Genomic DNA, 16,896 nt, shown 5'->3' on the forward strand with positions numbered 1-16,896 from the left:
TTCTCCCCCTCCCTTTTCTTTCCCCTTTTCCCTCCTACTGCCTATAGGGCAAGTTAGATTTCTATACCTAACTGATTATATTATGCCCTTCTTGAGCCAAATCTGATGAGAGTAAGGTTCAAACAATGCTCCCCCCTTCTTTCCCTCTGCTGTAATAGGATTTTGTGTCTTTTCCTGTAATGTAATTTACCCTTGTCTGCCTCCTCCTTTCTCAGTACATTTTCTAAGATCAGATTGATCCACTTATTTGGATCCATTTAAACTTGATTAGATTTTTTTTTTCATTACATCAAAGTCAACTAATATCCACCCTCTTTATGTATACTCCTTTAACAAGGTGTAATAACAATACAGTTCTCAAGGGTTGCAAGTCTCATATTCCCTTGTAGGGTTTAAACAGCCCCCCCCTTATTAACAATTTATCCTTCTGTCCCATTTACCTTTTTAAGTCCTTGAGTCCTGTACTTGAAGATCAAATTTTTTGTTGAGCTCTGGTCTTTTTATCAGGAAAGTTTGGAAGTCTCCTATTTTGTTGAATATCCACCTCCTCCTTGAAAAATGATGCTCATTTTTTGGGTAATTGATCCTTGGCTGCATTCCAAGCTCCTTTGCCTTATGGAATATCATGTTCCATGCCCTGCTCTTTTAATGTAGAAGCTGCAAGGTCCTGTGTAATCCTGACTGTGGTTCCATGATATTTAAATTCTTTCTTTCTGGCTGCTTGCAGCACCTTCTCTTTCATCTGGTAATTTTGGAATTTTGCTATTATATTCCTTGGTTGTCAATTTGGGATCTCTTTCAGGTGGTGATCAGGGGATTCTTTCTATGGTTATTTTCCCTTCTGGTTCTAGGACTTCCGGGCAGTTTTCCTTTATGATTTCCTGAAAGATACTGTCCAGGCTCTTTTTTTCATCATGATTTTCAGGTAGTCCAATAATTTTTAAATTGTCTCTCCTGAGTCGATTTTCCAGGTCGTTGTTTTACTGATGAGGTATTTTACATTTTCATCTATTTTTTCATTTTTTTGTTTCTGTTTGACTGATTCTTGCTCTCTCATAGAGACATTAGTTTCCATTTGTCCAATTCTAGTTTTTAACAGATTGTTTTCTTCTGTTAGTTTTTGTACTTCCTTCTTCAACTGGCCAATTGTGTTTTTTAGGGACTTGTTTTCTTCAGTGTACTCTTCTGTTAGTTTTTGTCCTTCCTTCTTCAATTGGCCAATTGTGTTTTTTAGGGACTTGTTTTTTCAGTGTATTTTTTTTCCAATTGGCCAATTGTATTTTTGAAGGACTCTTTACCTCTCTCATTTGACTATTAAAATCCTTCTTGAGCTCGTCTAAGAAGGCTTTTTGGGCTTCAGACCAGTTCATATTCCCTTTTGTTGTTGCAGATGTGGGTTTGTTGACAATGTTGTCCTCTTCAGAATTTCTGTCTTGATCTTCACTCTTCTCATAATATGAATCTATGGTATGTTTCTTTTTACTCATGGTGTTTCTTTGTTCCCTGGCCTTTAAAGAGATTGAGCTCTCCTGCTGGGGAGCAGAGGGTACTGACCCAAGCTTCTTGTGTTGGGAGCCTAGGTCTTGGTCACTGGCTTTTGTGCTGGGGCCTCTTATGCTGGAATTGGAGGCTGTAGGTTTCTGGCAGCTTACCTTGTGGGCTGGAATCAGCAAGGCTGGAACTTTCAGGCAATTCTAGGTTGCCTGCTTTTCCTTTCCTTTAGCTTTCTTCAGCTTTTAGATGGGTGCTGCAGGGTGTTTTCTGCTTGGGGCCCTCTGCAGTGTTGTCTTCCTTCTTTCTGCTAATGCACTGGGAGATTCCTTTGTGGTGGAGTGCCGAGGCTCATGGTGGTTTTCTAAGCTGGTTTCCACTGCTTTCCACTGGTTCCCCCTGGCCTCACTGAGGCACTCTGAGGTCCAGGTGTTGGTGTTTCACTGCTCTACCACCTGGGCTTCAGGATTTCTTCACAATTGGAAGCTGCAGGGCTCCGATAGCTCACCTGTTGTTGGGTTGGAATCAGCAAGGCCAGGGCTTTAGGAAGCCTTTAGGTTGTTTTCTTTACCTCCTTTCAGATGAATGCTGCAGGGTACTTATCCACCTGGGGCCCCTTGTAGTTCTTCCTCCCTTATTTTTGCTGAGGCACTGGGAGACCTGTTTGCTGGGCTGCTGCACTGCTGCTCCCCATCTTTCTTCTACTTCAGGTGTTCCAGGGTTTTTTTTTCTGGGGTGATATTTTCTGGGTTTTCAGAGGTTGATAGGGGAGAGTGAGAGTGACTATCTTTTTACTCCGCCATCTTGGCTCCTGGAAGCGGAAGTCTGGAAAGATAAATTATTAAGAATGAAGAAAATTCAAGAGTTCTTGAATGCAGAAAATTAACACTTTTGGGTAATGGCAAAATTAAAGTTATTACTGTTCTTGGAAACAGCAGAGATAAAGTGGAAAATAAGTTATAGGTGCTGAATAGATTGAGTAATTTGGAAGCAAGCACAATTTAGGGAACATCAAGATGTATGACGAGGTCCTCCAGAATGAGAGAATGAGTTCAGGTATTTAAGAAAACTGTGATTTTGTTACTGAACTCACTGAGCAAAGAATGTCCTGAGTATTAGAATATAACAGCTTTCAAAGTGGGTGTTGGTGGGAAAAAACTGAATTGCATAAAGACAAGAGAGGATAGGTTGTTGAGTGATGGTGTTAGAGGAAGGATGTGAAGATAACAACAAGGAACAAGGAATATCCCAACTCTCCCACTATGATCATTCAGATGGATAGGCAGGGATGGTACTGTGGGCAAAGAGCCAGGTTTCAGTGAGAGCCTGAAGAAGGAAGGTACAAAAGAGGAAAAGGTAAGAAATGGAATAGCGTGTTAATTAGGGAGCTGACATTGGATAGGACATTAGAAAGTGTAAAACATGGGAAATATCTGGGATATCTATCTATCTATCTGTCTATCTATCTATCTATCTATCTATCTATCTATCTATCTATCTATCTATCTATCTTCCTCTGTGTGTGTGTGTGTGTGTGTGTCTGTAATTGTATATACTTTGCAGAGTATGGAAATGAAGGAACAGATATCTGGGTTAAGAAAGGAGTTTGGTTTTCAATTTCTAATGTTTGAGTGTTGAAGAGATGGATTGATAAGTGGATGTACTTAACTTATGCTAACGATTGGACAGTGAGTCCATGGAGTGTAACAGTGAGTTCTGCCGATGAAGGGAAGTGATTAAAAGTTTTTAGTTTGACTTTCTAGACTTCAACACAAAACTCAACTTCCCTATGGATAGCATTGCTGTATCATAGAAACTGTCTGGAAGCCTGTCTTTCTGCATATAGGAGCATGAAGGGTGTTCTTTGAGCCTGTTTGGTAATGGGTATGATTGGGGTGCAAGACTTGTTCTGTTGGCACTAATCAGATGATCACTGAAAAAAGTTTCTCTCTGTTTCTATGATGGCGTATATGACAAATCTCAAGTACAATAATTTGGTATCAATGATAACTTTTTGTTTCTATGCAGGAAGATTTGGAATGCCTTATAGTTGATATAAATATGAGAGACATTGTATACACATTCCCTGAATGCTAAATCAGGGCAATCTGACCATATCTAATGGGAAAGAATGTAGGATTTTTTGTGATCCATTTATTTTTTCACATCTAAGTTTAAATGTCTTCCATGACTTATCTATTTGGAATTTTGGCATTTCCTTACTACTGAGTTCTTAGCATCCTCCCCAAACCCACCAGTACTATTCCCAAAGAGCATACTCTCTAACCCTCAAAATCTGAGGGAGAAGATAATTTTTCAGTGACACATATATAAAAGAATGAATATAATTAATATTATCAAAAAATAAATTACTCAAAAAATAATTACTCAATGCAGATCAGCAATGGGGTTATCTGTCTTCAGTTCATTTACAGACTAAGAGGAATGGCTGTAGGACCATACAAATGACCTTTGTATAGCACACTATCCCCCATAACATCTACTCAAGTTATTCAGGACCAAGACTAACTCAAGGTAGTGCTGGAATTAAAGATTACAGTTAGAATGCGATGCATCACTTGCAGAACATAAAATGAAATTAAAATAGCTGTACTAATAACAATGTAAAACAAAAAGATGTGATTCTTTTTTTTTTTTAATTTCCAGTTCTAAATGCTCTCCTTCCTTCGATCCATTGAGAAGGAAAATATGACAGTCTATATACATATGAAGTCATGCAAAATATTTCCACATTAACTGTGTTGTGAAAAAAGAAAGATAAATATACTTCAACTTGAATTTAAAGTCCATAAGTTCTCTCTCTGGAGTTGGATAACATTTTTTCATCATTTTGGCCCTAGAAACTGTTGTTAATCATTGTATTGATCAGAATACTTAAGTGTTTCACAGTTGGTTGTCATTGCAATATTACTGTTATTATGTACAAAGTTCTGCTAGTTCTATCCACTTCACTTTCTAGAATTCATATGTCTTCCTAGGTTTTTCTGAAGCCATCCCCTTCACCATTTTTTAAAGGAGCATAGTATACCATCATAATCATATATCATAGCTCGTTTAGCTATCCCTCAACTGATGGACATCCCCTCCATTTCCAATGCTTTGTTACCAAAAAAAGAGATACACTAAATATATATTTTTGTTCATCTGAGCCCTTTCCTTTATTATTATGATCTCTTTGGGATACAGGCCTACTAGCAGTATTTCTGGGTCAAAGGGTTTGCACAGTTTCATAACCCCTTGCGCAAAGTTCAAATTGTTCTCTATAATGGTTGGACCAGTTTACAAAACCACCAACGGTGCATTAGTATGCCCATTTTCCCACATGCCCTTTAGTATTTGTCATTTTAGTCAATCTGATGTGCATTAGGTGGTACCTCAGAGTTGTTTTAATTTGCCTTTCATGTATTATTAGTGATTTGGAACATGTTCCCCTATAATAATTGATAGCTTCACTTCCTTCTTATGAAAACTGCCTCTTCATATCTTTTGATCATTTGCCAATTAGGGAATGGCTCTTATTTCTGTAAATTTGGATCAGTTCCCTATATATTTGAAAAAATGAGACATTTATCAGAGAAACTTGTTCTTAATTTTTCCCACTTTTCTGTTTTCCTTCTAATTTTGGCTGCATGGGTTTTGGTTCTGAATTTTTTAAATTTAAGCAATAAAAACAATCATTTTGCCTCTTCTGATCCTCTTTATCTTTTGTTTGTTCATAAACACTTTTTTGTCCATAGGTAGAATAGGTAATTTTTTTCCATGTTCCCCTCATTTGCTTATGATATTCCTTCTTTTTAATCCAAATCATGTATGTATTTTAACTTTCTTGGTACACAATGTAAGATGTTAGTCTGTGCCTAGTTTCTATCAGACTGCTTTCCAGTTTACCCAACAGTTTCTGTCAAATAGTGAGTTCTTGCTCCAATATACTGGATTTGGGTTTATATCAAACAGATTACTGTAGGCATTTACTTCTGTATTTGTTGTTCAGTCACTTGAGTCATGTTTGACTCTTTGTGGAGCAACTTCCGCTTCTGGGAGCCAATTTGGCAGAGTAAAAGGTAGTCACTTTCACTCTCCCCTATCAACCTCTGAAAACCCAGAAAGTATCACCCTAGAAAAAGCCCTGGAACAGCTGAACTAGAAAAAAGACTGGGAACAACAGGTTTCATCTGTAAGGAGCTGAAGAAATCAACCTAGTGTCTTCCTAAACTACCAGCCTTGCTGATTCCAACCCAACACGAGGTAAGCTGTCAGAACCCTACAGCCTTCAACTGTCAACCAGGAGGAGATCCTGAAGCCCAGGTGGTAGAGTAGGCAAACACCAACACCTGAACCTCAGAGTGCCTCAGTGAGTGCAGGGGAACTGGTGGAAACCAGCTCAGAAAACCAATAGGTGACTAGGCACTCTACCACAAAGGAATCTCCCAGTACCACAGCATATCTAAGAGAGGCAGCATTGCAAGGGACCCCAGGCAAAGAAACCCTGTAGCACCCATCTAAAAGGAGCTGAAGAAAGCTAAAGGAAAAGCAGGCAACCTAGAATTGCCTGAAAGTTCCAGCCTTGCTGATTCCACCCCAACATGAGGTAAGCTGCCAGAAACCTACAGCTTCCAATTACCAACAGAAGAGGCCCCAGCACACAAAGTCACTGACCAAGACCTAGGCTCCCAACAGTAGAAGCTTGGGTCAGTGCCCTTTGTTCCCCAGCAGGAGAGCTCAATCTCTTTAAAGGCCAGGGAATAAAGAAACCACGAGTAAAAAGAAATGTACCATAGATTCATATTATGAGAAGAGTGACGATCAAGACAGAAATTCTGAAGAGGACAACATTGGCAAGAAACCCACATCTAAAACATCAAAAGGGAATATGAACTGGTCTGAAGCCCAGAAAGCCTTCTTAGAAGAGCTCAAGAAGGATTTTAAAAGTCAAATGAGAGAGGTAAAAGAGTTCTTAAAAAATACAATTGGCCAAATGGGAAAAAAGTACGCTTAAGAAAACAACTGCATGAAAAACACAGTTGGCAAACTGGATAAAAAGTACACTGAAGAAAACAAATCCCTTAAAAATACAATTGGCCAATTGAAGAAGGAAGTACAAAAACTAACAGAAGAAAACTATCTGTTAAAAACTGGAATTGGACAAATGGAAACTAATGACTCTATGAAAGAGCAAGAATCATTCAAACAGAAAAAAAAATGAAAAAAATAGATGAAAACATAAAATACCTCATCATTAAAACAACCGACCTGGAAAATAGATCTAGGAGAGACAATTTAAAAATCACTGGACTACCTGAAAATCATGTTGAAAAAAAAAAGAGCCTGGACAGTATCTTTCAGGAAATCATAAAGGAAAACTGCCCAGAAGTCCTAGAAATAACCATAGAAAGAATACACTGCTCACAACCTGAAAGAGATCCTAAACTGACAACACTAAGGAATATAATAGCAAAATTCCAAAATTACCAGATGAAAGAAAAGGTGCTACAAGCCACCAGAAAGAAACAATTTAAATATCAAGGTAACACAGTCAGGATTACACAGGACCTTGCCGCTTCTACATTAAAAGACAGCAGGGTGTAGAACATGATATTCCGTAAGGCAAAGGACCTTGGATTGCAGCCAAGGATCAACTACCCTGCAAAAATGAGCATGATTCTTCAAGGGAGGAGATGGATATTCAATGAAATAGGATACTTCAAAACCTTCCTGATAAAAACAGAAGAGCTAAACAAATAATTTGATCTTCAATACAAGATTCAAGAAAGACATAAAAAAGGTAAATGGGACAGAAAGATACAATATGTTATTAGTAAGGGTGGACTGTTTACATCCCTACAAGGGAAGATGACACTTGCAACTCTTGAGAACTGTATTGTTATTACATCATGTTAAAGGAGTATACATAAAGGGGGTGCATATTAGTTGACTTTGATGTAATGATAAAAAAATCTAATTGAATGGGTTAAATGGATCCAAGTAAGTGGATTGGTCTGATCTTAGAAAATGTACTGAGAAGGGGGAGGCAGTCATGGGTAAATTATATTACGGGAAAAGACAGAAAATGCTATTACAGCAAAGGGAAAGAAAGGAGGGGGGTGAGCATTGTTTGAACCTTACTCCCATCGGATTTGTCTCAAGAAGGAAATAACATAATCAGTTAGGTATAGAAATTTAACTTGCCCTATAGGCAGTAGGGTAGAAAAGTGGAAATAAAAGGGAGGGGGAATAGGAAGGAAGGAAGAAGCAGTAAGGGAAAAGGGGAAGAAAAGGGAAAGGGATAATAGAAAGGAGGAGAGACTGAAGAAGGCGGTGGTGAAAAGCAAAACACTAATGAGGGGGGAAAAGGAGAAAGGAGAAAGGAAAGCATAAACAGGGGGAGAAAAGGGTGGAGAAAAAGACACAGTAATCATAACTATGAAAGTTGAATCACTATCTTTTTTTATTTGTCTTCTGTTGAGTTTTGTTTCCTATTTCTGATGGTACCTCCTATTGGTTTTAAATCGTACTTCCAACTTCACTAATGTGAAAATATGTTTAAAAGGAATGTAAATGTATAGCCTTTTTCAGATTGTGTACCATCTTGTGGAGGGTGTTGGGGAGAAAGGGGGAGAAAAATTTTAAACTCATAAACATATGGAAGTGATTGTTGACAAATCAAAATAAAGTAATAAAATGAAATAAATATCTAGGGATTTTAATGGAATATAATTTCAATATGAATTAGTTGTGGTACATGGAAACCTACAATTTTAAGTGCATGTAAAGAAACATCAGGATGCATTAAAGAGGCATCATCTTGTCTAGAGCAAGAGAGATGATTTTCCTGTGCCTTGTGAAATCACATCCCACCAGTACATTTTAGGAAAGACACTGAATAACTGGAGTATATCCAAAGAGGGGCAATAAAGGTGCTGAAAGAATGAAAAACGTGTAATAAAATTTCAACTGAAGGAACTGAAGAAAAGCAAACTTAGGAGGGATACAATGACTATCTTCAAGAATTTAAAAGTTTCAATAGATTAGTCGTGTTTTACTTGGCACTTGAAGGTAGAACTGGATAAAAAAGGTAGAAGGGAAAGAGACAAAGTTTTCAGTTCAATAAAAGGGAAAAATGGAACTCCCTAACAAAGAAAGCTTCCCAAAAGTAGAATGGACTACTTCAGGAGATAGTGAGTTCCCCAGTACAGAGTCTGGAAGAAATGAGTTCTTTACTACTTGGGCTCTTCAAGTAGAAGTGAAGGACTTCCAGATGGAGTAGATAAGGTTCATTCTAGCTCTATGAGTCTGTGACTAAGTGAATGTCCTTTTTTAGAGGCTCTTTATCTGTTGAGAATCTGGCTGTGAGATCCTTCTTATTGTCTTCTGGAACTTTTTGACATTTTCTTTTCCTAAGTTTTAGTCTAAGGAATACTAATACCTAGTGTTCCTTTCCTTAACTATTATGATATTTTTAAAATGGCCATTTCTTCCAAGATTTCTGCTGGTTTCACTTTATCAACCAGTTCCTCCTTGTTCATCAGGATTAATTTCAGAATATTATTTCCATCTGTTTCTTCTTGGCTGTATAAGAGATGCAAACCTTAGTTTTATCATTTACTTTTTTTTCACTGACTTATAATTTCCAATAGAAACAGGATCTGATGTCTTTCATCCAGTAATGGTGAGCTATTCCTATGGGGAAATAATATAGAAAGGCAGAATGGGAGGTTTTGTAAAGTGTAATACAGTTGTCTATCCAAAAGGAATAATTTTTTTAATAGTCATATTTTTAAAATTCTGCTGACTGCAAAAGAAAAATGTTTTGTCAGTCTCCCCCATTTTTAATTCAAGGAGTCCAATATAGAAGCAGTAGAGCTCTGATATGTGATGAGCTCAGCATGTCCTTGGATTAGAATTCATGGCTACAATCTTTAGTATGAGATAAACTACACTAAATATGAAATTCATAAAACTATCAAACACAATGGTACACACACAATTAAGAGATATTTCATCCCATGAGATGGAAACAAAAAGAATTTAATTTAATGTGAATGATTTTATCATTATCAGAGTAGAGAGATAAACAGAAAGGAAAGATTGAAAAAAATTGTCTAGTTCTGCTAGGCTTCCCCCATATTTGAATTGCTTATAGGAGAAATAACCTTGGTAATAGCACATGATATTCTGTGAGAGAAATTTAATTTTTTTAAACTCTGGGAGACACTCCAAAAGCTACAAACATTAGTAAGTCTGAGGATATGCTTTCTGCAAAGCTTGAGTTTTCCCTTAATAACTGCTCTAATACACGTAAAGAAAAATTACTGATTCTGGCATAGAGTGCTTTGCTGGATATAGGACAGATAACGCCTTCTCTGTTATTTAAGAAGCAGCCAAGTTTGTCTTAGTAATTTTTCACCAAATGCTTGAGTCATAGTGACTATTACAAGTACAAGAAGGAACTGGCTGCTAGAGTGGAAATGCTTGGAATTTTGAGGGGGAAGGGACCATTCCATTTTACAAATCATCTTATGGAATGAGAACATAAACACTCATATAAACAGTCTGACATGACTCTGAGATTTAGATAGAGCACATTTCAAACGGTTCAGCAAAAGGGTAAGTAGGATTTTGTGGACTAAAATTCTAAAGGGCAAATCAGTCTAGGAGGACTGAAGCTCTCTAGAATGTAACTCTGAAGAGACAGAGAAAAAAATTGATAGAGAAAAGGGGGAAGTTGTATAAAGAAATCAACATGAATGAATGGGAACCTGATTGACAAACATTTTTAAAAGACATGTAAAGATGATGAAAGCAAGGGCAGGCAATAAGTTATGAATACAGAAGCTTAATGTGGTCCTGTATGAATATGGTTGGCATGCTAAAAGGAAGATTTTTTATTGTTTTTCTTTCTGTTGTCATTCTTGTTGTTACCATTGTGTATTGTTTTCCTGGTGCTGTTTACTCCATGGCTTCTATGCTAGTTTAGAAACCAAGCCCTAGAGGACCTCACCTTTTCATTAGGAAAGGTCACTCTTCCCCCTCCCCTGGTACTGGTGGTTGCTCCATTCAACCATGACATCTAGGTCTGTTCTTCAGCTTCAGTTTACTTCCCAGCTATCTAACTAGACTCCATGTCCACAAATATCCCATTGCCCACTGAGAACTGCTCCTTCTCAGTCTCATTTGCTTCTTCATCATCATTTACTTCTTTGGCTCTTCATCATGCAGGGCATAGGTATCCCTCAAGGCTCTGTTCCTCTTTTCCCTCTAGGTTTTTTCAAATCATGATTTCATAAGATCCCATAGGTTTAATTACTTTCTTTATGATTCTCAGATTTATTTATCTCATCCTAATAAAGTTCTTTACCTTTAGTCTCACGTTGCCAGCTGCTATTGGACATATAAAACTAGATGTCATGCAGACACCTCACACTTAAAATGTCTGAAACATAACTCATTCTTTTTCCCTTCTTCAAACCCTCTTCTCTTCCAAATTTTCCTATTACATCTCAGTATAATACTATCCATCCAGTTATCTGAGCTCATTACTTTGGTGTTATTCTTATCGCTTCAGTTACAATCACCTCATATATTAAATCTATTGCTAAATCTTGTCATTTCTAATTTCACAAAATGTCTTTTGTATGTCTTCTCTTCCCACTTGCATGGCCACCAGTGAGGTAGAGGCCCTCATAATCTCTCACCTGGATTGGTGCAAAAACCTTCTGATTGATTTTCGTACCTCACTTCTCTCCCCATTCCACTTTATCTTCCACTCAGCTGCCTAAGTAATCTTCATAAACTGTAGACATGACCATGCAACACCAGCTCCTTACTCAATAAATTCTAATGACCTTCTATCGCCTCTAGGATTAAAAATAAAATTCTCCATTTGATGTTTAAAGCTCTTCACTTATATTTACAGTTTTTGCTAACTTTACTTGGCTCTACCTACTTTACATCTAGCATCCCATGGCAATGTCCCCCTTTATTGTTCCCCAAACACAACACATCATCTCCTGACCCCATGCATTTTCATTGGCTATGTTCCCAGTCTGAAATGCTCTCCACTCTCACCTTTACATTTTGACTTCTGTGGATTCCTTTAAGATTTGAGTCAGATCCCACTTTTTGCTGAAGGCCTTTCCTAGTACCCCTTAATAATAGGTCTTCCTTCTGAGATTGCCTCCAATTTATACTGTGTTTATCTTTTCTGTATTTAATTGCTTGAATATTGTCTTCCCTGTTAGGAGATGAGCAGGACCTGTATTGCTGCCTTTTTTTTTATCCTAAATGATTAGAAAAATGTATGAAACATAGTTCTTAAAAAATACTTTATGACTGACTGCCTGACTTTTCTTTCTTTCTTTTCTTTTTTTTTTTTTTGGTGAGGCAATCAGGGTTAAGTGACTTGCCCAGGGTCACACAGCTAGTTAAGTGTCAAGTGTCTGAGGCCAGATTTGAACTCAGGTCCTTCTGACTCCAGGGCTGGAGCTCTATGCACTGCAGCACCTAGCGGCCCCTACCTGACTTTTCAAAAAGGACCATTGAGGAAAAGATTAAAAATTAATTGGATACTAAATAACATAATCTTTTTAAAAATCATGGGCCAAAGAACAAATTATAGAAACAATTTTAGGGAAAATCATAATAATCAACACATAAAAATTTTTGAATGCAATCAAAGTAGACATTATGGAAAAATTCATACACACAAAGACTTTCATCAACAAAAGAAAAAACATATAAATTAAATGGGTTCAGAACTAAAAACCTCCTGAAAAACATAAATTAAAATGCCCCACTTTAACACCAAAATGAAATGAAGAAAAAACAAATAAAAGATTAACAAAAAAGGTAACAAAAACTTTGAATGAATAAATATCATTGGAAGCTTTAAAAGATAAAGCATGAGAAAATTTGACTAAACAAGAAAAATTAAATTAACAGTATCACAAAATGAAAATAGAATTCACAGAAGCAAAAATTTATTATAATTTTTATATACAATTATAATTATATATTATATATATATATAATATATACTTATATTTTGTCAAAATATAAATAAATAAAGCTGAAAACTTTAATTTAATATATGAATATTTTGAAAAATATAAAATGTTAAATTTAATAGGATAGGAGAAAAATTTATATAACCCTATCTCAATAAAATGATTTAAAATATTCAAAAACAAATTTCCAAAAAGAAGAAAAAACAGATGAATTTGAAGAAAATTCTACTAATTATTTCAGGAACAATTAATTCTAATATTACATAAAGCATATGTAAAATTGGAATAGAAAGTCAAAATAAAGAAAGGGCACCAATGACATTAATGAAAATATTTTAAATTACGTATTGGCAAAGATGTAGCAAAGATACTGCTACAGCAATATATATGTGTACAAAAACCAACAAAAATTATATAGTTTTATCAACATACATAATAAAAGCTTTTGAAAAAATGCAATACTCATTTCTGTTGAAAGCACTAGAAAACATAGGAATAAATGAACCTTTCCTTAACTTGGAAAGAAAAATCCATCTAAAACTTATAGCCAGCATTATATTTAATGACAAATAAATGACTTTCCAATAATATGAAGGTTAAATATTACTATTTGAGGCAGTGTTATAAGATAAGGAAAAAAGGACATTGATGGAACAGGTATAAGCAAAGAGGAAAAAGAAATATCACTCACTACAGATGATGTTATGTTTATTTAGAGAATAAATTAAAAGTTAAATTTATAAAAGCTTCAGCAAAGTTAAAGAATATAAGATAAGCCCCCATAAATAAACATGACTTTTATACATTAACCAAAAAAAACCCTAGAAGCAAATTTGACTAGGAAAGAAAGACAGAAAGATACAGTAATTAAAAATAACTACAAAAATGGGGTAAGTGTTCACTAACAATAACTACTAGGAAAATTGTACAGCAGTCTGACAGAACTTCAGACAAACACCTCATACAACATACAAAAAAGGCTTCAAATTGATACATGAGTTATATTTAAAAGACCATATTACACATTAAAGTATTAAGGAACAAATTGCCTACTAGATCCATGGATAAGATTTTGATTACACAAAATTAAAAACAATTTTTTTCTGCACTAAGATAACCAAATACAGCTGAGATTAAAATGTAGTTTACTTAGAAAAATCTTGCTTAAAGTTTTTTTAATGATAAAGTCCTTATTTCCAACATATATCAAAATGAATTAAAATTAAAAAGGGTAAATATATTGCATAATTGATAAATGATAAATTATTATAAACAGACAGTATCCAGAGAAATAAATCCAAGGTATCAATAACCATATTAAAAAATAAAACTTCAAGAAAATATAGATATCAATATAATAGTGGCAGTAGGTTTCAGAGTCTCACTTTCAATTTTGGGTAAGTATAACAGAAAGATTAGCAAAAAGAAAATAGAGCACTGAATAAAATGCTGAAGACACTAATTATAAATATATTGTATCTTCTAAAGAATGTGTATATTTCTCAGCACCAGTTGGACCTTTTACAAAAACTCAGCATATAGTAGGGCAGAAACATATTGCAAGCAAATGTGAAAAGGAAGAATCAATAAACATTCTTTAGAGTTCATAATGTAGCAAAAATAGTAATAAGTTCAAGGTTCACAAATAAAATAAGTGGACACAAATGAAGTCTTAAATAATGAGTAGTTCAAGGAAAAAAACAAACAAACTAATAATTATGTAAAAGAAAATTATAATTATGAAATAACATTCCAAAATTGCTGAGGTATAGCTATAGTAGTTCTCAGGGAAAAATTATATCCCTATAATTACACACTAAGTAAAAGGGAGGATTAATGAAATGAATACACATTTTAAGAAATTAGAAAAAAATAAACCTAAAATGAGTCCAAATAGGAAACGTTAAAAAGAAAAAAGAATTAAACTGAAGACAAAATATAGAAATGCTAAATAAAGGTTGGCTCTTTGAAAAGAATAATAAAATTGATAAGCCTTTAACCAACCTGATTAGAAAGAAGACAGCAAAAAAGTAAGTCAACAGAATAGCAAATAAAAAAATGAAATTCAACAAAAGTATAAGAAATGAAAAATAATTTTCACAACCTACTATGCACAGTGATACACTAGCAAAACTGAAAACACTAAAGAAAAAAAGTGTTTTCAAAAATTTAAAGTATTGAAACCAAAGACCAAATAAAGATATTAAATAACCCAGTCTTAGAAAAAAAAATAAGATTAGATGCAAAGAATTAAAAAAATTCCTAATTCTGGTGCATTCATTGGATAATATACTCTACAATTTTAGAGAACAATTGTCCATGCCATACTAAACAAATTATTCTTTAAAAATGAGAAACAAAGCAGTAAACTGAGTGTCTTATGTGAGGCAAATATGGCTTTTCTCTCAATAATCATAAATAATTTATCTGATGATTATTTAATAGGAAGTTATACATAATTTACATAAACACAAAATCTGCATTTGTCCTAACACAGATGGCAAAACAGGAATAAATAAGAAAACTAAATCAGCCATAATACATAATTAGACACAATTGTGTCATGCATACTAGAAGTGTTTTACAAAATACTAATCTCAGATTAGTATAAGACCAGTTTCCATTCAAGGTTGTCATACTGCAGGGTAGGTCGCTGTAGCACCTGCATCTGTTTTCTTCACATTTTCCTATGTAATTTTTGGTAATCCTTTTGGATATTACCACCCCCTTTCCATGGTTTGCCATAAGTGGTTTTTTGACTATTATAGTCTGTATATCACTGTCCTTATACATATCCATTGTTCACATAGTTATTCCCACCATACGATTACATGATATATAATTATAATTGCCTGATCTCTACCATAGGTACTTTTCTAATTTACAAATTTGTAATCATAGCACTTATTAAATCTTTGGTTCTACTTTTGGTATTGACCTCTACCACCACTTCTAATACCACCTCATCCACCAGCTAGAGCACCCTTTCTCTTCTTTCAGTTGTTGCAATTGCTACTTATTTGTCCCTTTAGCTTATGAAATTTTAATTCCACACTTCCAAGAATAAAATTGATGCTATCTGGTTTCTAAGAATTTCTTTATCAGTTCTTCATCTGCATGTATGATAAAACATTTTCCCTTTTTTAATTTGTTTTTGTATCCATGGTAATTTCAATAATTCTCAATCTGTCCAAATGTTCCAAAATAGTATTTGATTTGTTTTTTAGATGTACCTGGGCTCAGTCTATGGACAATTGCTTTTGGAAAAGGGGCTTCCTTTAAAAGCTTTAGTCCTTTTAAAGTCTATTAACTTTTCATCCAGTTTTTTTTTTTTTTAAATTTCCAGGACCTTATCAACACCAGCAGCATCTTTGAAAAACACAAATTCAAATCCCCTTCATCTTCCAGGAACTCTGTATGTTTTAATCATACTGTCTCTAACTTTTATAAAATGAGATAAGTATTCAGTGAGATCTTGATCATATCTTACCTTTGCCCACCAAAAAAAAACATTTTACCATTGTCTTGTTTTTTCTTTCTTGCATTGTCAAACTTCTCAGTGTTTCTGTATTCATTCAAATCTTCTACAGCAATAGGACTGTCAGCTTTGGGATGATGGCAGGGAGAGGGAGTCACCAGGTCAGTATTGTACAGAGTCAGATTTAAATCAGGTCACGTCTGCAACCTTGACTGATACACTTCTTATATCTAAACAAGAGAAGATGAAGGAGAAATGTAGACAAATATCATTAATAATTATTAATTCAAAAGTTTTAAATCAAATCCTATTACACACACCATAGTCATTAGTTGAAGAAATCATTTATTGTGAACAAGTTGTATTTGTATCAAGGATATGAGGATGGTTCTACATTAAGAAAACAATCAACATAATCATAATAAAAGCAAAAAACACATCCAAAACACAATTAACTCAAGTAATATGAAAACCTTTGAAATAGTACAACACTCATTTATGTCAACAACCCTACAAAGTATAAGCATAGAAGGAACATTTTTTATATCACAAAAAGCATGCATATAAAAAATAAAAGCAAGAATCTTATGCAATGGGGATATACTAGAACCTTTTCCAACAATTATGAGAATAAAGCAAGGATTCCCATTATCTGCATTATTATTTGATGTAGTTCTGGAGATGATAGAAATAGAAATTAGAAAAAAGAAAGAAGCCAATGGCATAAGCACAGATTAAAAAGAAGCTGATGATATGATGATTAACTTGGGAAATCCTAGGGAATCAACAAATATAATCAATGAGACAATAAATAGCATTAGCAATGTTTCAGGCTACAAAATAGACCCTAAAAATCATTTGCATTTCTATAAACAAAGACAAAACACAAGAAACAATAATAGA

The 16,896-nt window shown here is 34.7% G+C and overlaps 1 pseudogene; it reads right to left on the reverse strand.

Moving 5' to 3' along the window:
- Nucleotides 1-15,548: 15,548 nt before the first annotated feature.
- On the reverse strand, nucleotides 15,549-16,181 carry LOC110220748 (heterogeneous nuclear ribonucleoprotein D-like pseudogene; annotated as a pseudogene).
- Between the last annotated feature and the right edge of the window lie 715 nt (nucleotides 16,182-16,896).

Source organism: Phascolarctos cinereus, unplaced genomic scaffold (genome assembly GCF_003287225.1).
Source record: "Phascolarctos cinereus isolate Bilbo 61053 unplaced genomic scaffold, phaCin_HiC Scaffold_726;HRSCAF=1367, whole genome shotgun sequence".
Classification (NCBI taxonomy): domain Eukaryota; kingdom Metazoa; phylum Chordata; class Mammalia; order Diprotodontia; family Phascolarctidae; genus Phascolarctos; species Phascolarctos cinereus.